The following is a 17,477-nucleotide window of genomic DNA, read 5'->3' as shown; positions in this document are numbered from 1 at the left end:
TGTTTTCATTAAAAACCTTCACCCCAATCGATTTCCCAATTGATTGGCTCAGTGAAAATCCTCAGTTTGAGTTAGATGTTTGATTACTCATTAACTTATCCATGTCTTGATTTGTTATATTTTAATTAGGGGATTGAGAACTTCATTTTGCTTTCATTTTTAATTGGCAAAGTATTGTATGAACTTTTCGCATATTGAAAATCCTGTTAAGGTGCATGCTTAGTTGAAAAGTTATTTTTAGCATTTAAAAACTTAAATGTTATGTGTTAACTGTTATTTTCGGTTGGTGACCCTTTACAATTATTGTGGAAATCTGGGCTATGCCCTCAGATGAGAGTCAGGACGGTCCTACCGGTTCGTACCCTACAGACGGGAATGGAGATGGGAACGCTTGACTGCAGTTACGTTAGGAGGATCTCACGGGGCGCGTGGAGATCACTCAGGGTGTATAGTTCTTTTGGTAGGATGATCAGATTAGGTTGATGTATAGGGACTAGGCGTCCTTCTTTTTGGGTTGGAGTATTTTTAATTTGGAAAAACTGTACTTATACTAATATTGTCAGTTTGACACCTTATTCGAATGGGTTCCATGTACCATTTGTTGTTGTGTAAATGGTTTGGATTTATAATTGGAGTAACTTTTCCGCTGCTTGTAAATTATAATGACTCAATTATTTATCCAAAAGCATTTCTTTATTTATTTCTCTGTTTTAGTTTAATTCCTTTGGAAAAAAAAAAATATACCCTCGCTTTGAAAAACGGGGTGTTACATTAACAATCAATCTCCAACATGTTAGCATGAATCAAAGACAATCTTGATTTGAATACACTAAGTACATCTCAGAGATTTTTGTGCACATAACAAAAGATCGTAAATTATTGTCAAGAATGAGAAGCTACAGATCAGACATTATCATCACATAAGCCAAAAATTGCAGAATGTTCAAGTCAAAACATTCATGGTTCAAAAAGTCTGGTCTTTAGTCAAAACTGACACATGAGAACTGAGCCCTATTTAAATAGTCAAATTAGTTGTCATGAACCTTCTTAAGTCCTATAAAAGGAATCTCAAACTCAAAGAAAAATTAGAACTTAAACTGCTAAGAAAATCCATCACTTACTTTCATTCATACACTCAAAGTCTTTCATCCATCAAAAGAATCAGTGTTATTCATATTTGAATCTCTTGTTATTATTTTACTGAATCTTTTGTACAGAATCTAACCTCAAAAAAAGCTGAGATTAATCGGATTCTACCAAACTCTTTAAATCATTATTGTGTAAATTTAAAACTATAAGTGTTGTTTATAGTTTGAGTCATTTGCACAAAATCCTTTTATGGTTAAAAAGTGAATTGTAAAATCCTCTCTAAATACTGATATGTGACCTGATTGAATCCCTTTCTAGGTGGAAAGGAATTATTGTAACAAGTAATTTTAAATAGTGTAGTTTACTATTCAAACCCCCTTCCTTGTAAATTGACATTTCTACTTCAGTTGGCATTAGAGCTCAGTCTCTAAATATTAAACACCTAAACAGTGCTATAGAAAAGATCTAGAAGAAAAAACGTCAAAAGCCAAATATATAGTTGAAGGAGGATCTTGAAACATACCACCTTACTTTGATGGAACAAATTACTACTTCTGGAAGAATAAGATGCAGTTATTTCTGAAATCACAAGATACAAAAATGTGGTGCATCATTACAGATGGAGATTTAATATCAAGAGTCGACCAAAATGATTGAACCTTTGATGAAAAGAGAGAAGTAGACTGGACAACTGAAGATAAAACTAAGGTACTCCTAAAATCTAAAGCTCGACAATTTTTATCTTGTGCTTTAAGCAGGGAAGAAAGTGAAAGAATTGATGAATGCAACACTGCTAAAGAAGTATGGGATACATTGCAAAATCGTCATAAAGGGATAACTCATGTTAAAGAAACAAGATTAGACATTGGCATAAGAAAGTTTGAGCCGTTTGAAATGCTTGAAGGATAAACTATTGATTAGATGTACTCGAGATTTACAACCATTATAAATGAAATGAATTCCTTAGGGAAAGCATACTCAATACAAGATAGAGTCATAAATATTATGAGATGTCTTCCAATTATATGAACATCGATGGTGATAGTTATAAGCCAAGCCAAATTTTTTGAAGTGTTTGTATTAGAAGAACTGATTGGAACTTTAAGAGCACAAGATTTGTTGTTACAAGCAGATAAACCAGCCAAGATAGGCAAAGAAATACCTTTGAAAGCATCCCAAGAAAGTGTACCAGTACAAACAGATGAAGATTTAGAAGAAACTAGACTGGAAGATGATGATGCAGAAATAGCCCTTCTCACCAGAAGAATACAAATAGAATGTTGAGAAGAATAGACCAGATCAAGAAAGGATTTTCAAATAAAAAAGAAAATCCCAAAACAGAAGTGGAAAAGAGCAAAATGACATGTTTTTGATGTAATAAATTAGGATATTACAAAGTTGAATGTCCCTTAAGTAAAAGACCACTAAAAATATTTCCCTTAAAAAAGAAATCAATGATGGCTACATAGGATGACTCAGATGAATCTGATGTAGAAGAAGATGAAGAATCCAGCATATGCTTAATGAAAAATACAAAAGAAGATGGCGTAACAAATTCTGAACCTTGTCCTTTGTGTGAACAAATGGAAAATAAATTGATAACTTGCTAAATGATTCAAACTTTCTTGTTCAAAAGTATAGTTCTTTAAAAGAAAATTTTCACAAAGAAAAAGAAGAGAAAGAGAAAAATCAGGCTATGAATGATGAACTTAAAGAGATCAGCCAAAACTTGAAAGAATCTCAACTCAAAAATTTTAAAACTGAAAGTCAAGAATGTTCTGTATTACAAAAATAGATTTTCTAGATTAAAGATTGACACAACACTGTTCAAGAAAGTAATTGTTCAAGTGTATGTCGATTATATTATATTTGACTCAACTAATGAGAAATTGTGTGATGCTTTTTCAAAACTCATGCAAATTGAATTTCTAAGTTTAATTAACATTGAATAGTTGAATCATTCAAAGTAAAATTTCTAATTCATAGTACGTCTAATTAGTTAAGATTGAATCGTTCGATCATGGAAATTAGAATTTCTAAGTCATATTTAGTCAAAGTTTAATAATCTGTAAGTTTAATCTTAACTAAGTCGATGGACAATGCCTTAAAATTTAACGGTTAAATAAGTTTTTCATCCTTATAAAATTTTGAAATTTTTTAGTCCTTACCAAACTAAATCACATAGTTTAGGCCCTATAAAATTATTATTCAAAGTTTAGGCCCTATAAAATTATTATTCAACCAGTTTTAGTCCTTGTTGGAGCATCAAAATATGTATTTGTGATTTTTGGCATGCACATTTACAACACTATAAAAAGTATTTTCACAAAAAATGAGCTCAATATTCGATTTCTAAATTCATATTTTTGGGACTATTTTCTTGAACATATGACCTTTAAAATATTCATATTTAATTTATCTCAAGTTAAAAAAATTATAAATTTTCGTATATGATCTTTTAATAATGTTCTAATCATTCTTGCAAAAAATCATTAAAAAGTTTAAAATTTGAAGGATGTTTCATTTCAGCAAGTATTAAAATAGCTTGTAGAATAATTTTATAGAGAGTAAAAAAACTTGAAATTTTTTTACCGGGACTAGAAAAGAAATTTCAAAATTTTATAAGGATTATAAATTTATTTAACCCAATATTTAAACTTTTAGGATTGAACGGTTTAATATTAACTAATTAGACAAACTATGACTTTGAAATTTTACTTTCTATGATCCAATAGCATAAAATTTTTACTTTAATTAGTAATTAATATATCACAAATAAAAAAAGAAATTTTAAGTGAAAACAAAAATGACCAAAATCTTATTCCATTAAAACTATTGTACTTATTGGATGAACTTCATTGTCTAAGAACCAAAATGAGTTAGAATTAGCAAAGTGAATGACGAGATCACAAGTATTTTGTTTTGACTATTTCCGAGATTCGTTTAAATGAAGTATAATGGCTAACAACTAAAATGGACTAAGTATAAGTTGAGTGAAGACTAAAATGACCTACATTTTAATCCATTGAAATTATTGCACTTATTTGAATGAACTAAATTGGCTAAAAACCAAAATGGCTTAGAATAAGCCAAGTGAAGACTAAAATAAACAAAATCTTAATCAATTATTCCACGTATTTGCTGAACTACTTTCGGTAAAAACAAAAATTGATTGCATCAACACCAAAACTATTAAGCAATGCTCCATAGAAATACCTGGTAAAAATGAAATGGAATTGCATCGCACCTTTAGTGAACAACACATAATAGCCCCCTGTTGATGCCATAGCTATTTGATAATTAAGAGAATCTAATCTCAGGAATTATGTCCTCAAATAGTAAACGGCAAAAAAGGAAAGACAAACACATTAGACATTTTTCCAAAAAGAAATATCAACAAGAATGCTTATGAAATTCAACACAAATACGAATAGCATTGATAGAAAAAAACTTATTTGTGAATATAACTCTATTCGACCTTCGGAGACCCTAGACACAATATTGACACTAACATCATGTCAAATATAATAATTATGAAAATATAATTGATTGAATGTAACTATATATATTAGTGTCGTGTTGATGTCAAACCCTAACAAGTGGCAAACATCGGACAAGCCTTCAATCTAAGGTGGTGTAGCTCATGACAATGTATAGCCAGTTTATATATACTTTATATTTGTATTTATATGATGATCATGAGTGTGTTTAACAAATTTTTAATCAAACTTCTTCACTTTTGTTATAAGTGAGTTATCACTTTATTTAAGCTCTTGAATGATGTTATAAACTTTTTGGTTACTTTCGTACTCTTGTACTTTTCATCAAAACCTTCTAATCTTGAAACTTTCTATTGTTCTTAAAATTGTAGTTTGAATTTATTCTAGGTGGACTGTTTTGATCTTCTTGAACTTCAGTTTTTCATTTATTTCTTTGATACTTTATTTATCATATCATATGAGTTCTATAGCTTATCAAAGTAAATATTTTTCTTTTACTTAAATGATCTTGTGAAAATCTTGAATATTCTTCTTCTTAATTATAAGATTCCTTTACTGATTCAGTGACTTTGTTCATTTGATTTATTTCTTTAAGCGTGAACATATTGTCTTGTGTTCAAGACAGAACATTGTGAACTTGCAGTGTTCAACATTTTGTAGTCTTTTGAGAGATTGTCTCTTGAATTCCACTTGGTTCTTTTGTGCTTAATCTTATATAAATTTTTTATTGTCTCTTGAATTCCACTTGGTTCTTTTGTGCTTAATCTTATATAAATTTTTTATTTCAACAAGGACACTCAAAAACACATATTATATAACAAAATATATAAAAATCTCTTAATCATCTAGTCATTAAAATTTATAGTCATTGAAACTTCATAAAGAATTTTGCCTCAAACACCACAAGACTATATACTTCTTTGATGACATATGCTACTATGTTGTTGTATCCAACACAACAATATTTTTCTTTTATTAATTAAGTAAATTAATAAAGAAATGTATTGTTATATTGATGATTAAATAAAAATTATTATTTGATGTACGAAAATAAGAATGGCGATGACATGTGAATAAATTATTATTTCATACAACCTTTTTTAAAATAAAATTTCAAAATATCTACAAAATGTCTTGAAATAATCAATTCTTTTAAGTAAGTTTTCAAGAGTTATTGTTAAAAAATATTAATTTTTATTATGTTTAAATCTCTAAAAATTAATATCTAAAATAGTGAATGTCAAAATAATATTTTAGTCTGTAATAATTAAAAATTTAGTTCAAAATAACTTTTAATATTTTTTAAAAAAAATTCGTAAAAATTATTTTAAAAAATAGAAAGTTAAAATCCTATTTACTTAATATATAACAAACAAATCATATAGACAAGACTTTTACTATTCATATTATCATAGATGTGGAGTGATATGCTTGTTCAGTATATTTAATCTATTATCATAGATATGGAGTGATATGATTTTATTGTATATTTAATTGATTATATTTTTTTTATTTGAATAATATATCTTTTACAAAAACAAACAGGCAAGAAAAGCATTTAAGAGAAATTATATATTGAAAAAACAAGCAAAAATAAATTGAAAACAAATAATTACTTAAAATGATATATAAGATGGATGTGGAAATCGACAAACCAAATAATTGATGTTACTTCTTATTTTATTTTTCAATTGATTAAATTAAAGGAATTTTTACCAAAAATATTAAAATCCATTATAATAATATTTTTTTGTTAAAAAATCTTTTACAATTACTTCTCAATTAAGCTTTCTTACGGATACTTATTAATCAACTAAGTTAGAAAATAATATTTTTTTGGTATTTATCAATCATTATTTTTGTTTTGAAGATTTTTAACTCAAGCACCTATATAGTTAGTTTTACCTCCACTTTACAGTTTCATTTGTATATTATTTGGATTAACACTTGCAGCCTCATTGAGTTAATTTTGCTTGCATCTGTTTGTTTTGTTCTCTAAATACTTCATCAAATCACAACATCTCTCTTATCAACCAGTTTACGGTTGCAAGTAGAGATGGAAAAATATGCAAGTGTGCCAAAAGAAAAGGTTAGAAACTACATATGCGACAAACTTGTATTTCATATTCTATCAAAATTGCTGCTAAAATCTTTGAAGCGGATTGAATGCGTACATAAATCGTGGGTTTTCTTATTTGAGAACCATCATTTATGAGCATCTTTTAGAACAATTTCATCTCTTATGATCATACGTACTACGATAATACATGTTTCTCCTACAACTTACTAATAGAGATTTGTGTTCATTTTCTAAAAATAGTTTTGAGGATGTAGTCAAATTAGATTTGTCAAATCCATTTCATGAGGAGCACCCTTCTTTTTGGGTTTTGGATTCTGGTAGTATTACCATAATTCTTTGTCTCTATAGTAGTGATGAAAGATTTGTTAGAAATGACGTTGATCCACTTAGATTTGGTTATGACCAAATTAGAAATGATTATAAGTTGATTACGGGTGTGTCTTTCATTTATGGTCATTACCAATATTATGGAGGTCATGGTTGGGTTAGTCACCCAGAACTTATTCGCGACTACGAATTAGATAGCCTTAGAAGTAACTCTTGGAGAAAAATTGACGAAGATTTCTCTTTTATACCGCTATTTCTCAGTGATTGCACATGAACGAAATGTGTCATTGGTGGTATTTTCAGGATCTTGTTGGAAGAGACTTAGCGTCATTTGACATAGTCACCGAGAAGATTATTACGACCCCTATACCTGTAGGAATACTTCTAGTCGTGGATTATGATTTTAAAGTTGATGACATACCAATCTCCTTAATGGTGTTCAATTGGTCTATTGTTTTGATCTCATGGATTTTAGATAATACTACTTTTAACATATCCATTTGGGAGAAATTGGAACGAAAGAATCATGAACTAAACATTTTACTATTGGGCCATTGTCTGGTATTAGACTTCCTATTGGAGCAGGGAAGAAAAGTGATTTATTTTTTCAGAAAAAAGATGGTAAAATAGTTTGGTTTAATTTATTCACCCAGTTGGTAAAAACTATAATTATTTTAGAAGTCTTAGTGAGTTAGAAAATTTTGTATCAAATTTTATATACATCATTTGATTTGATTTCAAAATATAGGTTGAAAAAAAATGATTTTAAGAATTCTTATATATTTTGAGAGATATTTTGGTGGTTAAGGTGTTTGTGAATTTTTAGTAATCTTACTGATTTTAAAAATAGTTTTTTTAAAAAAAAAAATCGTAGGATTTATTAAGAAGTAATCCAAGGAAAAGTTTGAAATTCTGAAGAAAAACTATTTTATGATATTAAAATATTAGTGATCCTTTTAAAATAGTTTAAGTGTTAGAAATCAAATTTTAGAGTATTGATTTACCACTAAAATGATTTATGTACTATGAAATTCATTTTAGTTTTATGATGGTTATAGTAACTTCGAGTAAAAATAGTTGCTTACTTTACATGCTAATTGAAAAATATTTGTTTTAATTATTGTTAAATGTTAAAGATTTATTCAAAAAAAAATTAATTAATACTCTAATTGTGATAAATTTGTAGTTGTTGGATTGCTATGAGAATATTCTACATCATGATGTCAATTATTGAATTAGTTATATGCATGTATACGTGATTAGGTGAATGTGAAAGTGTTTGTGTTTCAAGCATTCTAAGTGTTGAGAGTTTGTGAATGGTGTTTAGAGTAGTTGAGTGTGTATAAAAGTGAAATAATTCTATATTTCTTTATTTTGATTGGTGATTCATATTGATGCAAGTGTACTTTCTTTTGTTGTTGTAACTAGTTGTAAATTACAAATAAATTACTAGGAAGGTGTAATTAAATGAGTTTTTAACTTGAAGTAAGGAGTAGGAGTTGTGGCGCAACCTTCACACTCCTGAACCACGTTAGTGATACTTTTAATTACCCATGCTTGAATTTGAATGACTACAGTTATGGTTACCTTAAGTAGTTGACGACATGAGTAGGAGGGACTAGCTACCCCAATGATTCATTGTCGATAAAAGAGGCAACAATAACCCATTGTTATTATTGTTATAAATATTTCATAATTTTATTTTGGAAATAGTTAGGTGTTCATCTCTAATACAACTTTAAGTAATTATGAGTCTTATGTGATATCAATGTTGAATGCTAATAATTGATTAAGTGAAGCGAATATTAGGATAGTGGTGTGTGAAAGGAATTGTATTGCCATAATTTCTCATTAATCTGGAAACGTATATATACAGTGATTATGCATGTCCAATATAGAAACCTATTAACTATACATCAATGGTTTACTTAAAATAGATTAGGAAGGTATTGACCATTCTATGAATAGAAAAGATACACATATAATTACAAGAATATTCTAGCAGATATTATAGTCTATCACTCCCCCGCAGTGGAAGCGGGAGGTTCCCGTACGCTGAGACTTGCTTGAAATTCATCAAAAAGTATGCGCGGGAGCCCTTTAGTAAATATGTCAGCAATCTGATGGCGGGATGGGAAATGAAGAACCCGAGCTTGATCGCGAGCCACCTTCTCGCGAACAAAGTGAATATCCAGCTCGATGTGCTTGGTGCGTTGGTGTTGAACTGGGTTGCCGGAGAGGTAGATGGCACTGACATTGTCACAGTACACCAATGTTGCTTTTAGGATTGGAAAATGCAGTTCTAGGAGAAGATTTCGAATCCAGCATGACTCGGACACAATGTTGGCTACCCCTCTATATTCTGCTTCAGCAATGGAGCGAGAGAGGGTAGGCTGTCGTTTAGAGGACCATGAGATAAGATTATCACCAAAAAGACACAATAACCAGATGTAGAGCGCCTTGTGTCAGGACAGCCACCTCAATCAGCATCAGTGTAGGAGGTAAGATTGGAGATGGATGAAGGGTACAGATGTAAACTGAAATGCAGAGTGCCTTGGACGTAACGCAGAATGCGTTTTAGAACGTTCATGTGTTTGGTTTTTGGAGCATGCATGTGGAGGCATATCTGCTGGACAACATATGAAATATCTGGTCGAGTAAATGTGAGATACTGCAAAGCACCTGCGAGGCTCCGATAATGAGTGGGATCCTCAACCGAAACACCTGAGGAGACAATGAGTTTTTGTTTGGTGTCAACAGGTGTAGCGGACGGTTTGCAAGAGGACATGCCGGCTCGATCAATGAATTCTGCTGCATAATTTTTCTGACAAAGAAATAGACCACCTGTATGTCTCATTACTGCAATGCCTAGAAAATAGCTGAGAGGGCCCAAATCCTTCATAGCAAATTCGGAAGCAAGCAGCATCATGATGGACTTACGAAGAGCATCAGTGGATGTAATGAGAATGATATCATCTACATATAGAAGAAGGTATGTAATGTTCGTGCCTTTACGGTAGATGAATAAGGAAGGGTCGGATTTGCTGTGATGGAAGCCTATGGTGGAGACATAGTCAGCAAACCTCTGGTACCACGCTCGAGGAGCCTGTTTGAGGCCGTATAGTGATTTGTGCAGAAGACAGACATAGTCTGGATGAACAGGATCGCGGAAACCCATGGGCTGATGCATATAGATGGTCTCACGAAGATTGCCGTGTAAAAAGGCATTTTGGACATCTAACTGATAGGTGGGCCATGAGTATGATAAGGCAATGATGAGAACCATTCGGATAGTTGCTGGTTTCACCACAGGGCTAAATGTTTCATCACAATCCACTCCAGCTTTTTGAGACCTGCCATCACCAACAAGACGAGCCTTATAGCGCTCAAAAGAACCGTCAGATTTCTTTTTATGACGAAAAATCCACATAGATCGAATAATATTGACACCACAAGGGCGGGGGACCAAATCCCATGTCTTATTTTTAATAAGAGCGTCAAATTCTGCATGCATGGAAGATTTCCAATGTGGATCAGACAAGGCTAAATATGGAGTTTTCGGAATGGGAGCGGGTAAGATGACATTAGCTGAGGAAGATAGATTGAATAGGTGTTTGGGTTTGGTATTTCCATGCATGTTGCGTGTTGTTATGGTCCTGGCAGGTTGGTGAATTGGTTGGTCATTTGTTGGAGGTGGGTTGGTTTGGATGATGGTGTGTGGAACATGGTTGTTGTTTGGGGAAGCAGTTTGGGTTGTAGCTGTAATGGGCTGCAAAGTTTGATTTTGCCAGTGATGGATGCGGGAAGGATGTAGAGTATCATCTAGAAAATCATATGCAGCTTTTGTGGGTAAATGTAGCTTAGTAAAAGGAAATTGTGTTTCATCAAAGATTACATGCCACGAAATAATTATTTTTCTGGTTGATAAATCATAACATTTATATCCTCTATGATTGGATGGGTAGCCCAAGAAAACACATGGGGTAAAGAGAGGTTGTAATTTATGGAGACTGGTAGAAGGAAATAGTGGGTAACATAGGCAACCAAAAACCCGGAGGTGTGTATAAGTGGGATCCCGGTGATACAAAAGCTGAGTGGGTGACATGTGATTTAGAGATTTATGTGGGAGAATATTTAACAGATAAGTTGCCATTTGTAGAGCATGATGCCAAAAAGAAGTGGGCATTGAAGAGTGGACAAAGAGAGTGTGAATCATGTTATTTATGGTGCGTATTTTTCGTTCTACTTTACCATTATGAGGAGAAGTGTGCAGGCAAGAGAAACGAAAAATAAGACCGTTAGCATCACAATATTTTCTGAAAGACTCATTGTCAAATTCGGGTCCATTGTCACATTGAAAACATTTGATGGTTTTATCAAATTGAGTTTTAATAAGAGAACTCAAGGATGAAAAAATAGAGTAGACCTGTGATTTGTTGCTAATAGGGAAAGTCCACAAAAAATTAGAGTAATCATCCAAGAATAAGACATAATATTTATGCCCAGCGGTGCTTAAAATAGGAGAAGTCCATAAGTCGCAATGCATAATATCAAAAGGCATTAAAGTATGAGATTGAGAAGCATAAAATGGCAACTTAACATGTTTCCCAACAACACAAGAGTCACAAACAGAATTTGAAATGAAATTATTATAATCAATGAGCTTATTTTTGCTAAGAGATCGCAAAACAAAGGAACTCAGGCGCCCTAAGCGATTGTGCCATAAACTGGATGTAAGAGATGCAAAAGTGGATGGATGGAAGATTGAATAATGATTGGTGATAGGATAAAGATCCCCAATGCTATCACATCTCATTAGTGGCGTCCCCGTCTGAAAATCATTCACAGAGAATCCAAAAGGGTCAAAAGCAATAGAAACATTATTGTCAGTAGTGAGACGTCGCACAGAAATTAAATTTTTTATTATTTGCGGGGCATGTAGGACATTTTGTAGTTTTAAAGGTTTTGTAGGTGTAGAGAGTGTTGAATGTCCATAACCACTAATTGGAATTTGTTGTCCACTGCCAACAATAATATGTTGATTTGAATTACTCATATTAGAATAAGACGAGAGATTACCTTGTGATGTCGTCATATGAGAGGTTGCCCCAGTATCCATATACCACTGACCATCTGGAGGATTGATGGACATGGTGTGCATGGCGGCTTCAATGTTTGTGGGTGCTAGAGAATGTGTGATGGCTGCATAGGCCTGCGGAAATGAATAAGTATGTTTGATCTTCTAACTAATTTGCTTAAAAGGAATAAGAATATTGTGTTAGTATCTTATTTGTTCTGTATTCTCTCATTTCATAAGGACTAGAACTATTCTATGAGTTCTATAAATGAATTTTGTTTATAAGACTTTGAAAATTAAGTTGGACTTTGAGTGTGTTTAACTATATATGAAAATATTTATCTTATTTCACTATCATTATACACCCAATTTTTTTAAAGATTTAGTGATTGTATGTAATTGAGTTGTTATATGCATTTCTATTTGTATATCTTGAAGGTGTGAAATATTTTAAATGTTTTTCTATATGTCTAACTTTTGTGAAATCTGTAGAGCAAATATTGTTTGGATTTAGACATTCTTTAAGGAGAGTAAAACTGATACAATATTGTTTGAGAAATTAGTTGAACTTGAAAGCGTATTTGATATATGTGTTATTTGATGCAATTGAATGTTGTATGCTGTTGTTGAATATGATGTGTTTAATTCATTTCTTGTGTCATGTTAGCCTATGATGCTAAAATAATTGATTTTTGGACATATTGTGCTTAAAAAAAGTAATGAAAACCTTAAATATGTTTATAGACTAAGTTTGAATCTTTAGGGTGAATCAGTTCGGTTGTTGTTCACTTCAAATTTCGAGGACGAAATTTCTTTAACGAGGGCAGAATTGTAATACCCTAAATTTTATGATAAACTATTTTATTAATTAAATAGAATTTTAAATAATTGATTTAATGTTAAAATTATTATAAAATATATGTTAATTAATTTTGTGATTAATTTTCGTTATATGAATGTTTTCAATGATGTGCTAGTTTGATACACATTATATTAAATGAGCGATATAAATAATAAATATTTTATTTTATTATATTATATATTTTTTTTAAAAGCAATAGTATTTTAGTGTAATATTTTGAAGAATAAGATTTTATGTGATTTTACGTGTATATACGCGCACACAATTAATATAATATTCTTTTATGCGTTTGACTAATATTAAATGTGTACTTAATTATATCTATTTAATTCTAAATATATTTTATTTTAATTATTTATTTTATAAATAATCATCTTGAGATAGTTGTAATATTGTGTTTGATTTTCTTTATTTTTATATACTTATTATGATATTGTGATTATATATATATTTAGTATGATTTAGTAATTAATATAAAGTGTTGATTTTATACTTATTTATTTTATAATTTTGAATATTCTCTAATGATGATAGTATTTTAATGTGAGTATTTTTTTTTATAAAAAAAAAGTATTATTAAGGTAATTATTTTGAATATGAGAGTTTTGATTATTAATATATTTTAAAAGATTAATTACTTTATTTTATAAAATATTAGTTTGGAAATATTAGCAATATTTAGTAATTAAATTATGTTAAAAAAATGTTAAAATATTAATTTTAGTAATTATTTGTTTTATTTAAAAATAAATAAAGGGACCAATGAATTTTACCAACCCTAATTGTTAATAAAATAAAACAACCAAAAAATAAAAAAGAGAATTGGACGGGCAGCTCTGAAACCAAAGAGGAAACACAACAACAACAACCTATCATTATTTTGCACCATCCTTCTTCACCGTAAGTCCGATTTGAGTGAAACCAACGCCAAAAGTATCGTGTGAAAAGTGGCTATATTATCCACTGACTGATTTTCTGATTTATGATTGATTGAAGGACAAAAAGTCAAAGAACAAAGATTGTTTTCTCAAGGAATCATACTCATGTGTGAAAGCGTCAAAATAAGGTAAAGGGTGAGAGAGCGTCTAAATTCATGAGTATAATATATTGTGAGATGAACGGGAAAACCGTATTTCCCAATTATTCATCTGGGGCTCGCTACGTACAACAGTAGCCCTTTGAGTGATAAATTAATTAACGTGCAAATAAGAAAATTGTGAGATTAAAATGTGGAATAGAAATATTTATAAGGTGTTGATTTTAATTTCGTGATATTATTGTGATATTTAACATTATTGTGATATCTAATATCATTGTGATATTTGATTTCAAATGAATTTGGTGCATATATTTGGCTAAATGACTTTATGTGAATGCAATGTATAATGTAATTTTATTTGATGAGGATGTGTGATGATATAAATTTGTGATAAGTTTATGTGATGATAATGATGATGTTTGATTGATGATAATGATTCTATAAAATTATGATGAGTTTATGTGATGAGATATGATTAATGATAGTGATATTGTGATTTTTTTATGAGAATATTGAAGTAACCCCATAGTTGGTGAAATAATTTTGATTCCAATTTGTGTTTGAGATTACGGTCTTAATGGAGCATCATAGGCCAACGAGGGAAGAACATAAATATTGAGAATTTTTTAAGTGGAGATTATTTTGTCATCATATAGGTAGGGTCTGACAAGCCTAGTGATTCCGGGGAAATACAACTGAATGAGCCTGATTGTGGCGGTCTGCTGTTGAACCTTAAGGCAAGATTCTTAGACCTTGGAGATATTCAGGTGGGGAATTCCTAGGTGACTTGGAGGTAGCACTCCAAATGTCGGGAGCTACCATGCAACACATGTTTACCTCGATTGTCGCATATATGTGTCTATGAGGACAAGGCCAATTGAATTGTCCGGTCCACCGGGATGGTGGCATAGTATCAAGCCTCCTAACCAAGTACTTCGGAGTTAGAATGGTACCACATTGTGAAGTAGAGTCTAAGCTCATGCGTAGCATTGCATTTTATTGTGATTGTTTTGTTGTGGTTAATATGTATCGTGTGTGGTGATAATTTATCTTAGACGATTTGATGTTATATTTAAATTTGTTGATTTTCTTTGGGTGATTTTGACTTTTTAATGTGATATTTTCTTGATGGAATGTTTGTGTAATGATATGGTTCTATTATGATTGTTTGCGTGTTCTTCTTACTTGTATTATACTGTCATCATGATTTCGAAACTCACCTCCTTCGCTATTTGTGTTTGACTGGCTTGACCCTGCGTTTGCAAAATCGCAGTTATTACAGGTTAATGAGTCTTGAAGTTCATATTCAGGTGGGGAATTCCTAGGTGACTTGGAGGTAGCACTCCAAATGTCGGGAGCTACCATGCAACACATGTTTACCTCGATTGTCGCATATATGTGTCTATGAGGACAAGGCCAATTTGAATTGTCCGTCCACCGGGATGGTGGCATAGTATCAAGCCTCCTAACCAAGTACTTCGGAGTTAGAATGGTACCACATTGTGAAGTAGAGTCTAAGCTCATGCGTAGCATTGCATTTTATTGTGATTGTTTTGTTGTGGTTAATATGTATCGTGTGTGGTGATAATTTATCTTAGACGATTTGATGTTATATTTAAATTTGTTGATTTTCTTTGGGTGATTTTGACTTTTTAATGTGATATTTTCTTGATGGAATGTTTGTGTAATGATATGGTTCTATTATGATTGTTTGCGTGTTCTTCTTACTTGTATTATACTGTCATCATGATTTCGAAACTCACCTCCTTCGCTATTTGTGTTTGACTGGCTTGACCCTGCGTTTGCAAAATCGCAGTTATTACAGGTTAATGAGTCTTGAAGTTCAAGTTTGGGAGGAACCCCGCTCTGATAGGTGATATCGGGAATAAGGGTTTTAATTTGTATTTTACTTATTTAATTTGAATCGAATTTTTGTATGAAAACCTTAGAAGTACTAATAAGTTTTTAGAATTAAATCAAGTAATTATACTTAAATCAAGCTTATCGAGATTGCACTATTTTAGCGGATAAAATAAGTTTAAAGTGTTTTTATTTTTATTTTTGAGAAACGTGATATCCTAAATTAAATATAAAGTTTTTATTTTCTTGAAAATATATTGTTATTTATCTGCTGCAAATTTTATAGGAATATGTAATAAATTATTATATATATTATTTTGGGATTTAGGGGGTCACAAATAAGGTTTAGTTACTCATGACAGAGATATAAAAGATAGAGATTATAAAAGAAAAGATTCATGAATGATTCTTGATAAAACTGCTCCAATGCTTCAGGCGCACAATTTCTTTAGTTTGATGTGTGTTGCATTGTTCTTCTCTTTTGGGTCTGAATTGGATTCTGATATCTTCATGAAAGTTGTAGCTATGGAACTTAGCTTTCATTTTCACTTGGTTTGACTCTAATTAGACATCTAAAACTTCATATATGGCTGAAATACACCACATAGATCATATTGATTTCTCACCAAAATTCAGCACTGCACTAAAACAAAAAAGCAATGTAAAATTATGAAAAGTCCCTACTTTATCAAAGGAATAAAAACACAAATATTTTATTAACTCAAAGAACTAGAATCAACAACATACTCACATATAGATAAGACTAAAAACAATGAAAAATATGCATATGATGAAGAGTCATCACAATCCCAAATTTAATATATTGTTTGTCCCCAAGCAACAATTAATTTCAGATTTGGTACATTTCAAAGAAAACTTAAACTCAATTTCTCAAATCAAGTCAAACTCAATTCTTAAAGTTCAGCTACTACAAACATTCATCATGCTCTAAGGTTGCTTACAAAAAAAAAAAAACAAATATTAAACACCTAAACAGTGCTAGAAAAAAGATCTAGAAGAAAAAATGTCAAAAGCCAAATATATTGTAATAAGATGCAATTGTTTCCGAAATCACAAGATATAGGAACGTGGCGCATCATTACAGACAAAGATTTCATACCAAGAGTCGACCAAATGATTGAACCTCTGCTAAAAAAAAATAAACGAATGACAACTGAAGATAAAACTAAGGTACTCCTAAATTCTAAAGCTCAATTATTTTTATCTTGTGCTTTAAGCTAGCAAGAAAGCGAAAGAGTTGATGAATGCAACAGTGCTAAAGAAGTATGAGATACATTGCAAACTCGTCATGAAGGAACAAGCCATGTCATAGAAATAAGAACAGAGATTGGCATAACAAAGGTCGAGTTGTTCGAAATGCATGAAGGAAAAACTAATGATGAGATGTAATCGAGATTTACAACCATTATAAATGAAATTCATTCCTTAGTGAAAGAATACTTAGTACAAGATAGACTCATAAAGATTATGAGATGTCTTCTTGTTATATGGAGACCGGTGGTGAGAGCTATAAGCCAACCCAAAAATCTTGAAGTATTTGCATTAAAAGAACTGATTGGAACTTTAAGAGTACGTGAAATGATGTTACAAGAAGATAAACCAGCCAAGAAAGGCAAAGCAAT

Source organism: Cicer arietinum, chromosome 4 (genome assembly GCF_000331145.2).
Source record: "Cicer arietinum cultivar CDC Frontier isolate Library 1 chromosome 4, Cicar.CDCFrontier_v2.0, whole genome shotgun sequence".
NCBI classification, from domain to species: domain Eukaryota; kingdom Viridiplantae; phylum Streptophyta; class Magnoliopsida; order Fabales; family Fabaceae; genus Cicer; species Cicer arietinum.
Note: the sequence above shows the minus strand (reverse complement) of the source record.